The sequence below is a fragment of the Homarus americanus genome, unplaced genomic scaffold (assembly GCF_018991925.1).
Source record: "Homarus americanus isolate GMGI-L3 unplaced genomic scaffold, GMGI_Hamer_2.0 scaffold22250, whole genome shotgun sequence".
Classification (NCBI taxonomy): Eukaryota; Metazoa; Arthropoda; class Malacostraca; order Decapoda; family Nephropidae; genus Homarus; species Homarus americanus.
The window spans coordinates 11,847,292-11,866,815 of record NW_024741189.1 but is presented as its reverse complement, the minus strand read 5'-3'; the positions used below and the strand labels follow the sequence as shown (position 1 = coordinate 11,866,815).

The 19,524-nt window shown below is 35.2% G+C and overlaps 1 long non-coding RNA gene across 1 annotated transcript; it reads left to right on the top strand.

Annotated features, from left to right (window-relative positions):
* The first annotated feature begins 5,403 nt into the window (after window positions 1-5,403).
* Window positions 5,404-11,377, top strand: LOC121875750. Its single transcript, XR_006090663.1, has 3 exons — window positions 5,404-5,512; window positions 7,753-7,898; window positions 9,053-11,377. It is a non-coding gene; the product is annotated as an uncharacterized LOC121875750 (long non-coding RNA).
* The last annotated feature ends 8,147 nt before the right edge of the window (window positions 11,378-19,524 follow it).

Here is a 19,524-nt window from a genome sequence, read left to right as displayed (position 1 = left end):
TATGTTTAAAGTTTCACACACACCTTTTGTATGCATCAGCAGCAAGTTTACATTAAACCCCTACAGTATATTCCATTAATGTTGTATTATTAATTCTTTGGATCATATTGTTGACACTTGGATATGTAAAGTGGATGTAAATTTTTAGAATTATTTCCCAAAGATAATTTTGTGATGAGTTTAGCTAAGATTTTTTGTCTGTCTGTAGTGTTGACCTTGGATTATTATCTTCATTATATATTATTATATTATTAGTGCACCATTACCTTCTTTGCCACTTGAATTGGTCTGTGTTGTTTTTCTTTGTAAAACTGTTTGTTGTAATTCTATAATATTTACTGTACATGTATAGTCTGTTAAAGATGCACTGACCCCACCCTGGGTCTCGCACTGGCAATACTTGGTAAAGTAAGGCTGTATATAAAGGTGATTGTGATTGGTGGATCTTTTTGGCTGCATTACTGTCAGGATAAATATTAAACAAACCAAAGGTATAATGTTTTTAATAATAAACTATTCATTGTTATTTAAGATCACGAGAAGTTTGCAAATGTTCGTATATTTGCTTAAGTAATGAAGAAATTATATTAATGAACTGGCAACTCGACTTCAACGAGGGCTGCCACAAGATTCTCTGATCAATTTTTTTTTAATTTAGCAAATACACGAACATTTGCAAACTTCTTGTGATCTTAAATAACAATGAATAGTTTATTATTAAAAACATTCTACCTTTGGTTTGTTTAATATTTATCCTGACAGTAATGCAGCCAAAAAGATCCACCAATCACAATCACCTTTATATACAGCCTTACTTTACCAAGTATTGCCAGTGCGAGACCAAGGGTGGGGTCACTGGGTCTTTGGCTGACTATACCCCATCTATATACTGTACAGTACATGTACCTCACAGTTGTTTGTGTGAAAAATCAAGGTAAATGCCATTGTATGAATTTTTTAAGCATGTTGAATTAAGCTCACTTTTTTGTATGAAATTTATAAATTATTGAGTTTATTAGGTTCAGATTTTGAGTTTTTAAATATAATTTAAATTGGGTGGTACCAGAAGCAAGACTATGCATCAGTAACTGTACTCAATGTCGTGATTGGACTGTTAAGTTGAGTCTCTTCGTACATGTATCCTTGTGTGTACACTATGGTGGAGATGGAAACCATTACAATTTACTGTTGATTATTCTTCCCTAACGGACTTTATGGAGAGGAAAGTCCATTATATCAAGGGTCAGTTAGATGTGAAACCTTCATCTAATGAACTATATATGCCTACAGATAAAAGTCTGTTATATTGAGGGTCTTATGAAATGTGAAACCTCCCATTTAATGGATTATATGGAGAGTGAAGTCCATTATATGGAGGTTTCATTGTAACTAATGAATGCAGTGCAGTATATAGTATGTGTATAGTGTCAATGACAAAGATAAAGTTAACCGAAAATCTTGTACACTTACTTCAAAACAAACATTATTGTCATTCAGCAAGGGACATTCATACTTATTGTCATTTGTAACTGATATTCTCAATTTTGTTTTTGTTTTCTTTTTGTTTTGAAAAGGGAGTCATTAAATGTACTTAAAGAAAAGCTTCCAAAAAGTGATATAGTTGTTAAGAAAGGAAGTACAGTACGTGGCAATGTCTTGTTTGTGATAATATTAGAATTCAAAGCAGCAAATTGACTAAGTGATTTTTACCTTTAAAGACAGTGCCCCTCCCTCCCCTACCCACTTTTTGTTTTTGTGTGTAAAATTTAGTTCAAAATTCTGGTTTGTTTTTAAGAGTTGCAAAGCTAACAGAGTATCTGTAAATTGTGAGAAATTCATTCTTTCTGTTATAAGGAGAATTTTTGCACCATGCATTAGTATTTTGCTGGTGAAGACTTGTGTACTTCTCCAATATCCAAGATTCTACAATATTTCAATACATTGTCAGTGTACAGTACAGTACAGAACTAATAAGTGAGTAAACAAGTTACAAAAAGTCCTCTCTCTCTCTCCTTATGGTTACATAGAACTCATTTCCTTGTAAATTTACTCTTGGATATGTAGAAAACCAATATATATGGAGAGGATTTGTACAAGAGGAACTAATGAGTGTGTGGGGATCATCAAGTGGAAATAACAAGTCAGGACTTACATGCTGCCTGTACATAATGTAATATAACTATATGATTTTTTCTTTACCTTGACAAGTGAGGTTTCATGTAAATACTGTGATACAATTAGATTAGATAAGTTATAGGTGAAGCTGTTGAATTCTTCAACCATAAAGAAATAATGAACTCTGGAATGTATACTAGCTAGTTATTTTGTATTCTGGAAGATAAAGCATTTTAATGATGTGATTATATCTGTGAGGCAGATCTTTAAATTATTATTATTATTTTGTAACATGGAATACCAGTGGAATATTAAAAAAAAAGTTACTTGGAAATAGGTGATAATAAAAGATACTGATTTTTTGCAAATATCAGTTGTTGTATTGAGACTGAAAGAGGTGGAAAGCCCGAGTCCTGTATGTAAGTTAAGCAAGTGTATGTTATGTGGACGCTGCCGGTATTGTCATCATCTATCTGGTGGTGTGAGACTTTAAATGATCCTTTCATCGGTGTTATAATTAGTGCCTATAGTTTTTACTGCTGTTTGTATTGTGATCATGGTAGTTAGTTGTTGTGTTTAAAAGGAAAGTGAAATACTCCATTGATAAAAAGTCATGCAAATAGGTTGTCAAAAGATCTAATAAGTTTGTGAATGCATTACACACCCATGCAGTTAATGATAGCATGGGATTATATTATAGGTCTGTATTCCCTGCCTATAAGATCATTGCCAAGAACTGTTTCATTCATCCTGTAATGTTGATTAAAGAATTGAAGATGACTGCCCATATTAAGTTGCTTTCTCTTTTTGTTAGTTGTGTGATTTAACTGGCTTGTATGTCATAACCAAACTGATGATATTTTTTCAGTATTGTAAGACTTGGAAGTGTTGATGGCGGCATGTCACATTAAATCAGTGACCACCACACGCACACACATAGTTACTGACTGAAAAAGTATATTAGAAGATCACTTGACCTCAAATGCAAGTGAAAGAAAAAATTGAGGTACTGGTTGCAATTGTTGTTTTAAGAGTTGTTCATGTAGTATATATAGTGATGCAAGTGCTGTGTAAATCATCTAATTGCAGTTAATGCTTCTTCAGCACAGGCAATTACAAGTGGCTGTACAGTTTATGCAACTGTATAAATTATGTAGTGAATACTTCAACAGCTAGTGTATTATATGAATTGGTAGTTATTATAAATGTTATAGCAAAGTATTAAAAAGACAACAAGCAGTTGTTTTATACTAATAGTTTGGATTGTATCTTGCACATGTTGAGTATGGTTTGCAATAGTACCAATTCTTATTTTTCATAATACCAGACCACTATTACTGTGTATATATAAAATGTCTGGATCTGTAAATAAAGCGTATTCCTCAAATGAATTTCCAAACCGAGTAAAAATTAATTTTATTACAAAACAATTGTCCCCGGCTGTTATCCTTCAGTTGGCCATTATTTGTCCTTTCCAAAAACCATTGTATGAGGAATATTTCCTCTAAATTTATGTCAAACTTGGAGGAAAATCATCCATAGTTTCTGGGTAACAATAACAGAAAATTGAGGAAAAACATGTGGACGCAGAGGGTATAATCCCTTCCTTGGACGTTAGTTGTACCCTTACCTCTTATACAAATGAGTTTTAAAAATATAGAATACAGAATGACTTTGAAGCTACACTCTATGGTAATTGGGTGAATAATCAAAATAACCAACACTGCTTTTGGCCATGGAGGCAACAGGTTGAAAACGATGTACGCTGGCTGGCTCTGGTGCCTTGGAAATGTGTGTGAATCTATCCTCAGTACAGTGCTGTAGTAGATTTTAAACAAAATTATAAAATGTATACTTTTAAAGATAGGTACAGTATTACAGTAAATACTTGCAATCAGTGTAAAATAATATAAATCACACAAGAAAGAAGTAGCCAGCGTTTAGAGTAAAATTTCACCACCCACAGATTTGTGGTGCATGTCTGTATACCTGTTGATGTGTGGTATAGTGCTTCACAGGACCATTGTTTCATCCTACATACAGTATATCACTCATTTTTTCTTACACCTGGCACATTGCATGATGCTGCGGCGCCCTATTGGAATTGTAATAAAAGAAAATAAAGTACTGATAAATCCCACTACTCTTTTAACCTTGCTTGAATTGTATGGGAAATAAATTTAAGTAAGTTGCCAATTTACATCGGTGATGTTCCTAGGAAATATGACATAAATAGGACTTGTTCCCATGGCAAATTTTGGAGGCAAACTAACTTCGACCTCACTTGGAAAAATATTAAGAAACAAATAAGTACTAGAGAACACAAAATGCATAACTATATAATTAAATGTCGAGACAGTATATTGGTACTCGCCAAAATAAAAGCAAGAATACTGTAGTCACAATATATCACCCCATTAACCCCAACTTGAGCAACTGAAACAAATTCAATGGTGTTGCTGCATCAAACACTCGGCTGACGGCAACATTGCTACATGACCTTGATTATAGAGAACAATTGTAACAAAATAAGGCGTTCAGTGACGTACAGTAATTTTCTTACTGAAGAGATAATCACAAGAAGTCCTCAGCTGGAAGAAATGGGTTGTAAAAAGCACCTGTATTACTTCCATTAATGTTTATTTTATATACATAATGTCAAATAATTTGTGCATTATGGAAATATTTATTGAGCTGTTAAGAAAAAGTGTTAGAACTTTTGTCTTAGGGGCTCGAAAGAGGACCCAAATTAAATCCTCATTGGGTGCTAATACTGTATAGCGTACAGGTTGGTTAGGTTAGTTTTTTTTATATATTTAGATGTTTTATTAAAATCTGAAAAAAAATTGGTACAAAATTCGATCATTTGCCCAAAAATTTTAGGTCAGATTTGAGTAATACACAAAGGAAAAAAAAATCTATGGTAAAAAAAACTATCGATGTCATTATCGTCAACAATGGCTGGAAAGTAATTAAGTTGTTTATCTCTGTTAATTTGAATATTGTAAGATCTCTTGCGTTGAGGGAGGCCTTACATAAAATTATTAAGGCATTCTAGGCAAACAGCACACAATTTAAGCTAATTCATAATATAGAGTAATTATATTATTTTAGAACCCTGAGGGGATACGAGAAAGCACATTCATCGGATATTACCAAACTTTGATAATAAAATAAATATGATAAAACATATGATTTTAATATTTATTATATTTGATGTGGTAATATGTGATATGCAACCAGAGAAACTTAAAACACAATATAATTTAGATTCGTTGTTACTCCTGTGTTATGGTTATGGCCGGCGTCACTGTGCTTCTGTTCGTGGTACAACTTGAGGCGTTATACTCCTTATTGTACCCTCTGAGGACCTCCGATTAATTAGGTGTTGCATTGAGTAAGTATTACTTCGTTTTTTTATACATTTATAGTTTAAACAGTTATGGTCCATGGTGGTGGTTTAGAGGACACCCGTCACACGGTAAAGCAGTGACTCCAGCCAGTTTGTTTTTACCATATTTACCAAAATGGAAATTTAATTTAGACACATGTCGCCCTAATAACTTTACCCCAAACATGTCTTCAGGCAAAATTTAAGTTCCTTATATCAATATTCAGGGGCCCGCATTTTGTGAGCAGTGAGGGTGAACTGCTCTCTGAAGGTCTTAAGAGCATAAATGGCCTTGGCCATCCATCTGGCTTGGTGGAAAGCGCCAGGTGCCCTCATCTTCACACCTCCCTCTGGATTTCCCCCAAGAAGGTGTATGACGGGACAATGAGTTCCTTGTAATCGTCCCCTAAACATCATCCAGTTTTCTAGTGTACATGAAGTGCAACGAAGGAACCATGTACAGTACTCGCTTGGTTCAAATTTTAACCCTATAATTTGGGCCACCCTAATATATATATATATATATATATATATATATATATATATATATATATATATATATATATATATATATATATATATATATATATATATATATATATATATTATATATATATATATATATATATATATATATATATATATATATCAGCAGTGGCTCACTATCATATTACATGACATAGTACAGGTATTTCTAAAAACTTTTATTTTAAAGAAAAATTATGTATAGCTAGTTAAAAAATACTTTAAATGATTAAGTTGGCGAGTCTCTTCTCCTGCCCATGAGGCTATCTAGTATTGTATGTTAAATAGCCACTATTGATACCAAATTCACATCTAAAGAAAGTTTACTGCATATCATTTATATCTAGCATATAAGCAATATGATTTAGCTACCAGTGTTTTTCTTACCAAAGTCATGCTTCAAAATAATTTCCACAAAGGGTCTGGTTGTACATGTTTGCTTGGGGCTGAAGGTACTTGTGTCTGATGTCTTCTGCTGATATGTGATGGAGTAGGATTCCATTGAGCCAGTGGAGGACCGTGCACGGCGTCCATAGTTTTGATTACCCGAGTTGTTGTGTAGTTGAGTTTATTTATGTGAGAATATAATACACACCATTTACTGCAGGCACAACAGAGGTTTATATTGTTCACATACACTATCCATGACTTGGAAACTTTTATTGTGTGACAGTTCTATTTTATGTAGCTACCAGTACAGTATATACCACTAATAATAATAAAATATCATATCCAACTGCTCATTCCAGTGACATTTAGTTTGTTTCATCGAAGAAAGATTTAGACTGGGGCAATGGAAGTTATCATATCTTTATCATATCTTGTATGGGGGTCACAGAACGGAAGAGGTTGGGAACCACTGATGTAACTGCTTATGTATGTTAGTGTGTCTGTCTTTCTGTACCTTTCAGTATATCTACCAATACCTGTATATATCTATCAGTACTTATCTCAATCAGTTTTATTTATATTTGTCAATACAAGTACTGTACTGTATTTGTCAGTCTGTCAATCTATGTACTGTATGTTTATCCATATGGCTTACCAATATCTGTCAGTATCTATTTGTTATTTAGAGAATGTATATAAAGGTGACTTAAAACTTGCAGGCACAGTGTGATTGACTTTTTAAATGCAGTATTCTAAATATCTTAAATTATTTCAAAGGTCATTAATTAACAGCAATTACTTGAATTTTTAAGCTGTGAACCCAGATCCTTAATCAGTATGTAAAGTAGTACCTTTGTGTAGTTTTATATTATATTTTCTTTATTTAAAAGCCACATCATTTATATAGAGTGGAATAAGAGTTGAAAAAGTCTGTTTTTCTCAGATGTGAATTTGCTAGGTCAGCATGTAGCACTGTGCATTGTAGAATTTATTGGGGGATCCCAAGAGTTAGTTTCAATTACAGTAACAGGAAAACCTGTTAATCCGGCACTTCTCAATCCCCTTAGGTGCCGGATAACTGGGATTCTACTGTACAGTATACTGTATCTACCTGTCTATCTGTTTAAACTACTGTATTAATGTACCACTAATTTAGCTGGGAATATTAAGGCAAAAATGACAATTTGTCAAGCATGCAAGGTTTACAGTCCCAAGAAAGTTCATATAAACCAAACTTGCATAAAACAAACAACTTCTGTATTGAATGACTATTAATTTATGGACATATTTTATCATAAACTGTTGTATATATTAAATGTTTTTTGTTACAGAGGAATTAAAGACCCTTGGGAAATTGAGCAGCGCCATCATAAATGAAAATGATTCCTGCTGACTGAGACAGAGCTGCCATTGTAGAACAATGAACACTATACCACCACTACCACAGCACCACCACAACACCACCACATATGGCAAGGTAAACTAAAGAAGTCATTTGTCTGTCTGTCCGTCTTCCGTTTATATCTTTCTATCTACTGAACTGTTTGTGTCTCTGTCTGTCTTTATGTGGCTTCAGTATATCTATCAATACCTAACTCAGTCTGTTTTATCTGCTGTTTATCTATCAATCAGTACAAGTATTGGTAAATTTACATTTTCAACCAATATGGCTCTTGAGTTGAGCAATATTATCGTAACTGTTAATCTAATATGTTGAATATTGGAACGATAGAAATAATGTAAGAAATTTAGTTAGGGAGTTATATATGTTACATTTAATTTAGGTTATATTTAGTTAAAGTAATATTTAATAGTTACCTGAAATAATAGTCTTGTGAGAGTCTACATGCCTTTATCTGCGCATGCATCCTACCAGCTACCGTTGAATGTCAAATTACCTGCCATCGTCAGTTCCTTAACGATCCTGACCTGAGAAACACAACCTTCAGTAAAAACCAGCTATCATAGAGGGGCTCACTAACTAAGCTCCACCATTAATTCCTGACCTCCATCCACATTAGCAAACCTTGAGTATCAATTTATGTTGTAGGATATCCTAACTTTATACTTTGTATGTATTCAGTGATATATCTGTTAGCCGGAACAATTGGTGCAGAGCACTTCTGGAAATGAGACATTTCTGGGTAACGAGACAACTCTCTCAAAGCAGGAAAAATATCTCACATCCCCGGAATTTTCGGGGTACATTAGGGTCGGGATATTTTTTTATTTCACGAAGGAAACGGGCAGGTAATATTTCAAATTTATCACGACTGCCAAAATTATCAAAATTTTCCAATGTATAGTGATAAATTTAATTACAGTGGACTCAAAACTTACGTGGAGTTACGTTCCTGGGACCTTGCATAAAGCCAAAAATCGTATAAAGTCAGAAACACTCCTAAAAATCCCTTAAATAGCCCAAAAACTATGAGTTAATTTTTTTTTTATCTTGCAAGGATTCCAGCAATTCAATTTATATTCTGCTAACTTTAGTGTGTGACATTTTATAAGATAAAAATTTTAAGCCTAAAACCACTTTCAATCTTGCCGGAAGTGGAGGGAGGTGGTGATGTATTATGGCAGCTGGGCTGTTGTGTATATTAAATGTTTTTTCTTTGTTTGTTACAGATGAGTAATGACTAAACCCTTGAGAAATTAACAACTGGAGCATGGAGACACTGCTGTTACAGGTATGTCTTTATGTCTGTGTTTTTCTCTATGCAGTATCTTTCTATATCTCAAATTTTCCAGGTATGTCTAACTGTCTATCTTTGTTTATCTGTATCTATATCTTTCTGTCAGTCTTTTAATGCCTGTATGTCAGTCAGTCTGTCTGTTTGGTATCTGTATCATCTGTCAGACTGTCTTTATCTATACAAGTATCTGTGGAAGGTGAGTATACAAGAGGTACAGTGAGTGAGGAAGGTGGGCACGCAAGAGGTACAGTGAATGAGGGTGGTGGGTATACAAGAGGTACAGTGAGTGTGAAAAGTGGGTACACATGAGGTGCAGTGGAGTGGATGGCAGAATGCAGGATGTTGCTGACTGTAAGTGTTGTGTCCACGGCAAGACTGAAGAAACAGAAACTCAACACTGAAAAATATCCCTGGACTGTGTGGATGAGTTCTGCAGCCTGGATGATGTGATCAGTGCTGGAGGGGGTGTTGAAGGCTGCTGAGTTGTGAGTCATGGGTGAGTTCTGCTGCCTGAGTGACATGATCAGTACTGGAAAGGGTGCTGAAGGCTACTGTGTTGTAAGTTATGGGTGAGTTCTGCTGCCTGAGTGACATGATCAGTACTGGAAAGGGTGCTGAAGGCTGCTGAGTTGTGAGTCATGGGTGAGTTCTGCTGCCTGAGTGACATGATCAGTACTGGAAAGGGTGCTGAAGGCTGCTGTGTTGTGAGTCATGGGTGAGTTCTGCTGCCTGGGTGACATGATCAGTGCTGGAGGGGGTGCTGAAGGCTACTGTGTTGTGAGTTATGGGTGAGTTCTGCTGCTTGAGTGACATGATCAGTGCTGGAGAGGGTGCTAAAGGCTGCTGTGTTGTGAGTCATGGTTGAGTTCTGCTGCCTGGGTGACATGATCAATGCTGGATAGGGTGCTGTTCATTTTCAAGAGTCATAAATGGCTGGAGGAAGTTTAGGGAACTCTTGTCTTTAATGTCAGCACGAGGACTTTCCCATCACATGAAAGGAAGAATGTTCAGTATACAACTGGTGTGAGAAGTGTGGTGTTATATATCTGTGAAACATGGGCAGTTAAAAAAGATGACATATGCAGTCTTGAGTGAGCTGAAATGAGAATGGCGAGGTGGATGTGTACTGTGACGCTGAAAGATGAGAATCACCGTTCAGAGCTAAGAGGACGGCTGGTTATTGAGAGTATCGGCCAAGATTTACGGATAAGTAGAACGAGATTGGGAGTGCGGGTAGAATGGATGAGACCAGCTGGGTTAAGTGGTGTATGATTCTAAATGTGGTGAGGAGGAGAGCCAGTGGTACGTGGCCAAGAATGACATGGGGAGAGATTGTAAGAAATGATCGTAGAACCTGACAAGACAGACTGCAATAGATGGTTTGGAAAATGGCTGTATGATTTGGATGGTGATGATGATTTTGTTCTATCTTTCTGTCTAACTTTCAGGCTATCTATCTATCTATCTATCTATCTATCTATCTATACTACTGTACTGTATTTCTCACCATATTAAAGGCAACCACAGATATAGCATGAAAGGTTTATAGTCTCAAGAAAGTTCACCTAAACTAAACTTTCATAAAAGGAACAAATATTTAAATGACAAAAATTGCAATGTGTTCCATAACCTGTATAGTACAGTTGACCCTCACCAACCGAGGATTTCCCATCCAGGGATTCCGGATATTCGTGGTTTTTACTCTACAAACCATTTTACACATCCACGGCATTGAATTTGGAGAAGTGTGGCGTCTTTATCCCCTTGCGGTCTAATGTATTCCTCCGTAAATGTGAGGAACGAATAAAAATAATAATAATAAATAAGAGGAAGGAAAAAATACTGCATGCCATTTGACAACTGTTTCACTGAAGATGTGGGAGACAGGCATGTGCTCCCCCCTCGTGGGCTGACTCCTGCCGACGTAATAAAAGTTTATTGTGTGTTTTTTTACCTTTTGATAATCATTTTTTGACTAAGTCTAAGAAAGCTTGTGTGTGCATGTAACTGCTAAAAAAGTGAATAAAACTACATATATCTACCCAAAACTACGAGTTGAAAAATAACAATAACACAGCTTGGCCTGGTGTATATGTATACAGTTACATATATATGATGTAGGGTGAATTATGGAGACATTTGTTAGGTTGAAAATATGTCTTATATGGTGGGAAATATGGTATATCTCTCTACATCTTTCTGTCCATCTGTCTACAGTATATCTCTTAAATGTACTGTAGACAGAACTACTGTACTAACCATGATAGACAGTTGACAATGCATGTGATTAATACCTGGAATACAAATATTTGCAGGAAAATGTCCAATATATTCAGCAACTAGACCACTTTAGAACCAAGAAAATATTGTTTATTGTTTTTATACCAAAACACTGGTGATTGTCTCTCAGATATTTCAGGAGTTGTATATCTTTAGTGATGCACCACTGTGTCCTGGGTTCATTCCCCAGCCTGGGACAGATGTTATCCTCACTACCAAATATGGCAAGTTTTCTCCAGGTACAATACTACAGTTTCCTCCCATTTATGCTACTGATGAATGAGTCTTGATCACACACAACTATAAGGTGGCCTTCTCTTGCCACTCCATCTTCCCTCTGGCCTTTATTGTGGAAAAGCCAAGAATTATTATTGTGTGAAGATGTAGTGGATCTCTGAGGTGAAAATGTTAAATATTTTGGTGTTAAGTCGGTGGTGTGAGTCTTGTACTGTGCAGGTCTGACCCAGCTGTTACAAACTACTGCAGGGAGTGAAGACCTTCCTTAAAAGGTTTAACCTGGCAGTATTCAGAAGGTCACAACACAGACGTCCTTAACAGCACTTGGTGTTTATAACAAAGCCATTTTTTATTACGTATACTTACTTTTGACCTTGATGATGTGGTTCAGCCATTATCAGATGCAGGTCAGGAACACTAAGGACTGTTCCTCTATAATGCTTCAAGGCTCCACGGGGCAAGTTGTTACCAGGTTTTATTTACAATTCACAATTATTACGTGGAATTATACATTTTCCACAATATATACTGAACTGTATACCTGTGTTGTCTATATACTGTACATGGTGAACTTTATACCTGCATTGTCTATATTGTTTTAGCTGTGGTAAGATACCAAACTATCTCACTTGTTAATACTTGCCTGAACGAGTGTAGGTTAGTCGCTGATACCTTTGATACAGCAGAGTGAGATATAGGGTCATCTCACGTCATGTCACCTTTGATACAGCTGAGTGAGATATCGGATCATCTCACGTCATGTCACCTTTGATACAGTCGTTGATAGTTTAAATTGTCACAGCTGTCCTGGGTTGTACTTGTAATTATCTTAGCTTGTAAGTTAAACAAGACACACAAGTAATGTTCTCTTCACTCGTTCCTTGGTTTAATGTAAACACATGTGCTGATTTAAGTTATATTGGGTAGTAATGTTTGTACAATTATTTAGTATTGACAGATTAATGAGCATTAGCTATTGGCTTGTAATAAGCTGATATATTTAGAGAGAGGTACAGCCCGTAGAGCTGGTGTCACGACACGACTTAAGGGCATCGTGTTGGGCTGTGAACTGGGCTGAACTCTCTTGAGTCTGGTGACTGGTGGTTGGAGAGTAACCACACTTCAACAGGTCATTAACTAAACAGCCTATCACACACTGAGGGTTGAGTCTGTAGTTTTATGGGCTGTACACCCTAGGAGGTGTGACATAACAAATGTTTATGGGCTGTACAGTGTACATCCTAGGAGGTGTGACAGAACAAATGTTTATGGGCTGTACACCCTAGGAGGTGTGACAGAACAAATGATTATGGGCTGTACACCCCAGGAGGTGTGACAGAACAAATGATTATGGGCTGTACACCCCAGGAGGTGTGACAACAAATGTTTATGGGCTGTACACCCCAGGAGGTGTGACAGAACAAATGATTATGGGCTGTACACCCCAGGAGGTGTGACAGAACAAATGTTTATGGGCTGTACACCCCAGGAGGTGTGACAGAACAAATGATTATGCGCTGTACACCCCAGGAGGTGTGACAGAACAAATGTTTATGGGCTGTACACCCGAGGAGGTGTGACAGAACAAATCCTTATGTAGCTGTATGCTCAATAGTCTGCATGACAGAATGTATATAATGAATATATGTCCTTAGCTCATATTTATATAATATTAATGTGACAGAGGCTAATACAATATACTGAACTGTATACCTATATTGTCCATATACATGGTGAACTGTATACCTATATTGGCTATATACATGCTGAACTGTATACCTACTTTGTCTATATGCAGGTTGAACCAATTGTAAACTTATATGATAAGTTTCTGAATAAATATATATCTATCTATCTAAAGTGGTCTAGTGTATGTAAATATTTTGAGCTTTTCCCTGATAATGTTGTTTCATCACAGGTGTTACTCTGTTGTAGTGTGAGCCAGTGTGAGGTGGAGGTCAATATTAAACTGAGGTGTTTAGCTGTGGCTCTGGAAGATTGACAATTTGTCTTATTTTAATTATAAACCAGAACACCTTTATTTCTCACTGTTTATCCAGGTATAATTTGGCTAAATTTATCTTTTAAATTTACCTGGACTTAGAATGCCATCACAATTTGATTTGAAATTAAAGAACAAAATTATATCCTTTTGTGTTTTTAAGGACTTTAGAATTAATATGATTTAGTGAGACTGTTGAACCGTTCAGGTACTTTACATATATTTACCATTTAGGTTAAACTAAACCGTAAATACATTTTATTGTTCATTAAGGAATTCTATAATTAGTTCTGTGTCATTTAATATTGCCTTAAAATCTGTGAGTGACTTAAGCGTCAATTATTCTGTTATAGTCATGCCAGTTAATGTTGTTTTAGGAGATACAGTTTATAATGTAGTGATCTCCGTTAAAACAAACTATTTTTATTGTCCAAATTTGTTGCGCTGGGTAAGGAGGGTGTGCATGGTGGGAAAGGCTTTTGAATAAGGAATACTGAAGGTGAAAGAACACTTGTGTTTGGGGATGTTATGTAACGTGTGTTTAAGAATAGGGCAAGTAGGCTGACCATGTAGGCCTAAGGCAGGTGGCACAGAAACCCAGATTGGCTACATTTTGGTCAGGAAATTAGAACAGGTTGCGTGCGTACGTACGTGTGTGTGTGTGTGTGTGTGTGTGTGTGTGTGTGTGTGCGTGTGTGTGTGTTACTTAAAGATGGAGGGAGAGGAAGAAGGTGGATGTTCCAAGAAGGAGAGTGTGGGAATTGTGAAGGAACTGAATGTAAAGGAATCATTTTCTTGTGAGTTGAGAGGCTAGGAAACAGCCAGTGAGGGGCAGTGTACCAAGACGCTGGGCCATAATGAAAGATGTTCCGTTGAGTGTGGTCGATGGCGGGAATGATGAAGTGGAGAGAGAGATAAAAAGAGAAAAAAAGATTGTGTGAGACGTGGAAGATGGTTGGCAACAGAGAGAAGTACAGTACCTGGAAGCTAAACTGAGATGGTTCAGGAGAGAAAGGAGGAAACTAACTGTGTCAAGAGATACAGGAGTTAGAGGCAGGCCATGAATGACATGAGGACAGGTTGTAAAGAAATGGTGCTGTTATAGTAACTGAACAGAAAACAAATGAATAATTGAACACAAAAAATTGAGAAATTGTCAAATAATGTCAAAATATTAAATATTCAGAACTCGGTTAATTTGTATTCTTAGTAATTCGGGTGACCCAGAGTCTCTTTTTGTCAACTGAATGAGGGTATAGTCTAGTTTGTGGTCCATTGAACTACTGAAAATACAAACTAACCGAGTTCCGAATATTTTGACATTATTTGACACTCTCATTTTGTGTTCAATTATTCATTTGTTTTCTGTTCAATTTGTTCAGATTGTTCCTCATTATACCAACCTACAACCATACTCAGTTACCAAGCCTTGACTGCCTTATAAAATACTCTATATATATAATTACTGTACAAACAAATATTTTTTAAGTGTACAAGCAGTAATAATAAAGTAAATAATACAGTAATAAATAAATGTAAGACTTACTGTGAGGTGAACTGATAATATGTAGATGATATTTAGAAAGTCTAATAGTATTGAGGATCAGGTCTTGGGTCCACTGCTGTGATCAAGAAGTTTAATCCCCAACCTACCTAACTCAGGAGACTGTTCCTTTGTTTTATGTGTTTCTCCCCAGTTTTGTTGTGTTAGTTGGAAGAAGAGGGACCTATAGTGTGTTTTTACCCAGCTGAGAAGAGATACGTAATTTGTGTCTTATTGTGGGTAGAAATAAGTATATATTAAAAGCATCCCCCGAAAGCGTCAATTTGCCACCAGAGTTTAACAGTTAATTCTTGTATAATATTTCTGATAAACTTTCTATGTGTTTAAGTTTGAAATAATTAATGTATGTATCTTTATATAATTTAGCTAAATATCTTTCTCGTCAGAAACGGTCATTATGAATAAACTCATTTAGAAATACATCATTACTTCAGGACGAAATCGACAGATTTGAAACAGCCAGTCAGCTGTAACTCTTGAGGAGGGGGTGGGGCATCTCTTCTCAGCTGATAAAAAATGCACTATAGTCAAACCAGCTCCAAAATTTCATCTTTTATTTCTCCAATGAGGGTTTTTACTTCATTTACCAGTGTGGCCATTACACTTATGTAATATATTCCACGATCTCACCTCACATTATTTATTACTGTATTATTTACTTTATTATTGAATGTACATTTTAAAACTATTTATATTTGCACAATAATTATAAATATAATATTGTATATGACAGCCAAGGCAACTTTTTGAACCACTCAGTTATTTTATATGCATTCCAAACACAAATCATTTAATTAATTTTTTGAAGCGTATTTAAGACTGGGTGAATTATAGCGATCTATTTACTTGGTTTTAGTGTTCATTAGATGTATATGTATCATGTAACAAATGTCAGAATTATTTTGATGATTCTGATTTTATTTTTATCTATTAAAGATTTGATAAACAGAAACAGTGTTTTTAAGTCAAAAATTCATCGTTTAAAATATTCTAAATCTGAAAGTTATTCTAAGTCCAAAAATTCATTGTTTAAAAATATTTTAAGTCCAAAAATTCATCGTTTGAAATATTTTTATGTCCAAAAATTCATCGTTTAAATATTCTATGTCCAAAAATTCATCGTTTAAAACATTTTAAGTCCATAAATTCACCGTTTAAAATATTCTAAGTAAAATTATTTAAGTCCAAAAATTCATCGTATAAAATTATTCTATGTCCAAAAATTCATCAGTTTAAAATATTCTAAGTCCAAAAATTCATCGTTTAAAATATTCTATGTCCAAAAATGCATCGTTTAAAATATTCTATGTCCAAAAATTCATCGTTTGAAATATTCTGTCCAAAAATTCATCGTTTAAATATTTTAAGTCCATAAATTCACTGTTTAAAATATTCTAAAGTAAAAATTATTCTAAGTCCAAAAATTCATCGTTAAAAAATATTCTAAGTCCAAAAATGGCCAAAATTATTCCTGGGCAAATTTTGATTTAATAATAAATGTTTGTGGTTTTGAAATTTAAACATTTATGTTTTTTCTTAAAAATTAACTGCATCTGTGTATTTTAAAGGTATAATGGACTACCTGGACAGGAGAGGTAACTCACTGGGCGCCTACTGAGTTACTCTTTCGCTTCGGAAAGCAGTCCGTTAACAACATTTTATATTATTGGTGAATGATAATTTGAAGAATATCTCCGGAGACTCTTCCGTGTATCTTACCAAATTTTTCAACGTTAGTCCTGGCAATGGCAAACTCCAAATAAGGGTAAAAAGGGGGCAATTTTGGACCATTTTTGCTCAAATTTTGCTATTTTTAGCCATTTTTTCATAAAATGCTATTTTTTCACATTTTAGCTATTTTCCTGTGTTTTCAGCTATTTCTCAGGTTTTAGTTATTTTTTGTATTTTTATATTTATTTGTTTTTATTATATATTTATTCATTTTGTTTATATATTTTTTTATTTTTTATATATTTATTTATATATATATTTTTTTATATATTTATATACTTTATACATTTGTTTAATTTTCAAGTTTATATATATTTTTCATTTGTATATTATATTGTATATAATAAATTAGATATTTTTTCAAATGTTTTATTAAATTATTTGCTTCAATATTCAAAGCTGAACTTAATCAATTGTCTGTAAAAGGAAAATATTGTAAATGCTGGAAAAGGTTAATAAAGACGTAATGACAATTAGACATTTATTAATGGAAATTTAATGGCTCTATAAATTTGCAGTCCAGGAGATGCATGCACAGAGCAGAGCCGTCCAAGGGAGTTATGTGCACACAGCAGAGCAGTCTAGGGAGATGCACTGAGCAGAGCCGGGTGTGGGGGGGTCTAGGACATGTACGCCAGAGCAGAGCCGTCCAGGGCAGCAGTGGGGGGGTGGTCAGCAGGGGGGGGGGTCAGCAAGCACAGAGCAGAGCCGTCCAGGGCAGCAAGCACAGAGCAGAGCCGTCCAGTGGCAGCAGCCAGCAAGCACAGAGCAGAGGCCATGCAGCAGCCAGCCAGGCAGGGCAGGGAGGGGCCAACAAGCACAGCCATCCAGGGCTGGTAGCAAGTGGGGTGGCAAGTACAGTTGGGCAGCATGGCACCAGTGTTCAGAACATTTCTGTACAATAAATGTGATTAATATTCAAATTTTTTTACCATAAAAAAGTTTTAAATATAGTAATGACAATATACTGTAGTGTTTTAGACAAAATTCCTTAACACTTGACAGGACCAAATTTATATACTCCATAATAGAAAATTAAAAATTTTTGTTAATTTGAATTTTTCACCAAATGATTCTTGAGAACAAGTGTCTGAGGAATATTATCAGTAACTGTACAGCAACTTAACCTTACTGTACAATCAAAGGTCATAGGTACAGTCGGGGTCAAAAGTGTTGAACACTTAATATCTCAGCAATCTACTTGTGAGTTATATGATTCAGGATATACTAATACTTTAATCATAATACTTACACCAGACCACAAAATGAGATTAAACTACTTAAGCCAAATACTGTCAAGTGTTCAACACTTTTGACTATGACTGTACATCAATTCTGGTCCATAATCCTTATATTCCTCCAACAGCCCTAAATTAATTTCTCCTTTACTTTCTATTTTGTCTTGGAAATTTATAGCTGCAGAAATCTAGTATGGTCATTGAATATCCCAAACAATTTGTTTTGTCTTTGGTTTAAGGATAAACTAGCAGAGAAATTCAATCCAAGTGTTGGAAAGTTCATTTTGACACAGGCAGATAAAGTACACTTTACTCCCTTGTAAGTGTGACATTCTGAGGCTATTTTTTATGTACTGTATTTTTTTTTTGTATATTTTACTTCAACTAGACTTGTTGTATTCTTTACCTGAGGTAGAGAGGAGGGTGGAAGGAAGGCTGGGTCAGGCTGTATCTTGGCACCTGCTTCCTTTAGTAGTGTTGTGGATCACTTGCCATCCTGATATTGGAGGCAAGGTGTGTGGCAAAACAGTACAAGTGAGGCAAGATGTGTGGTACAGCAGTACAAGCGAGGCAAGATGTGTGAGTACAGCACAGTGCACACCTCTCATGACAAGGTCCTGAACCTACTGGAAGTAAAGTCTGGTTATTACCCATAAAAAGGTTTCAAGTAAAATATTTTCACACTACTAATTTATCCTAATACAGTATTGTATAACATAATTTTATTCCCCTAAACTGAAGGTTTTATCCTCTATGAAAGTACCACATTAATCCACTTAATCTAGTACAGTAATTGAAGAACAGCCATTAGTGATGCACAGTTAATAACCAGATTCAAAACTCTCACGATAATCTGCCACCAGATTTAGAAATGCTATAATTTAGGTCAATTTTTATCATGCAGGTAAAACAGTCAAGTCACTATATAATCTATACCAAAGCCAGATTATAAACAAAGTATCGGCCAAATACAGTATTTAAATAAAACAATTTGCTCTGGCGGTAGAGAACCCGTCCACAAATACATCAACTTTAGTAATAGTCTTAAAGATTTTTGAAGCTGCATTATTAAAAGAGCAGCTGCGTTTTTAAATTATTGCAGCGTTTAAGTATACCCGGCACAACACCCAGTAATTATTAACTAATCAAGTAGTCAGCTATTTGGTAAATAATATCAAAAGGCTGTTCAAAGCTGTAACCATCCAGGAAGAATACCATGTATATTAAATATATACTGTACAGTATAAGTACCGAACTATGCTTATAACTCAACATTATATCTAACCAACACCTTAACTTGTTACAGTAAACTTGCACCAGGTAAAGGTGCCGGGAGAATCCTTACTAAGAAT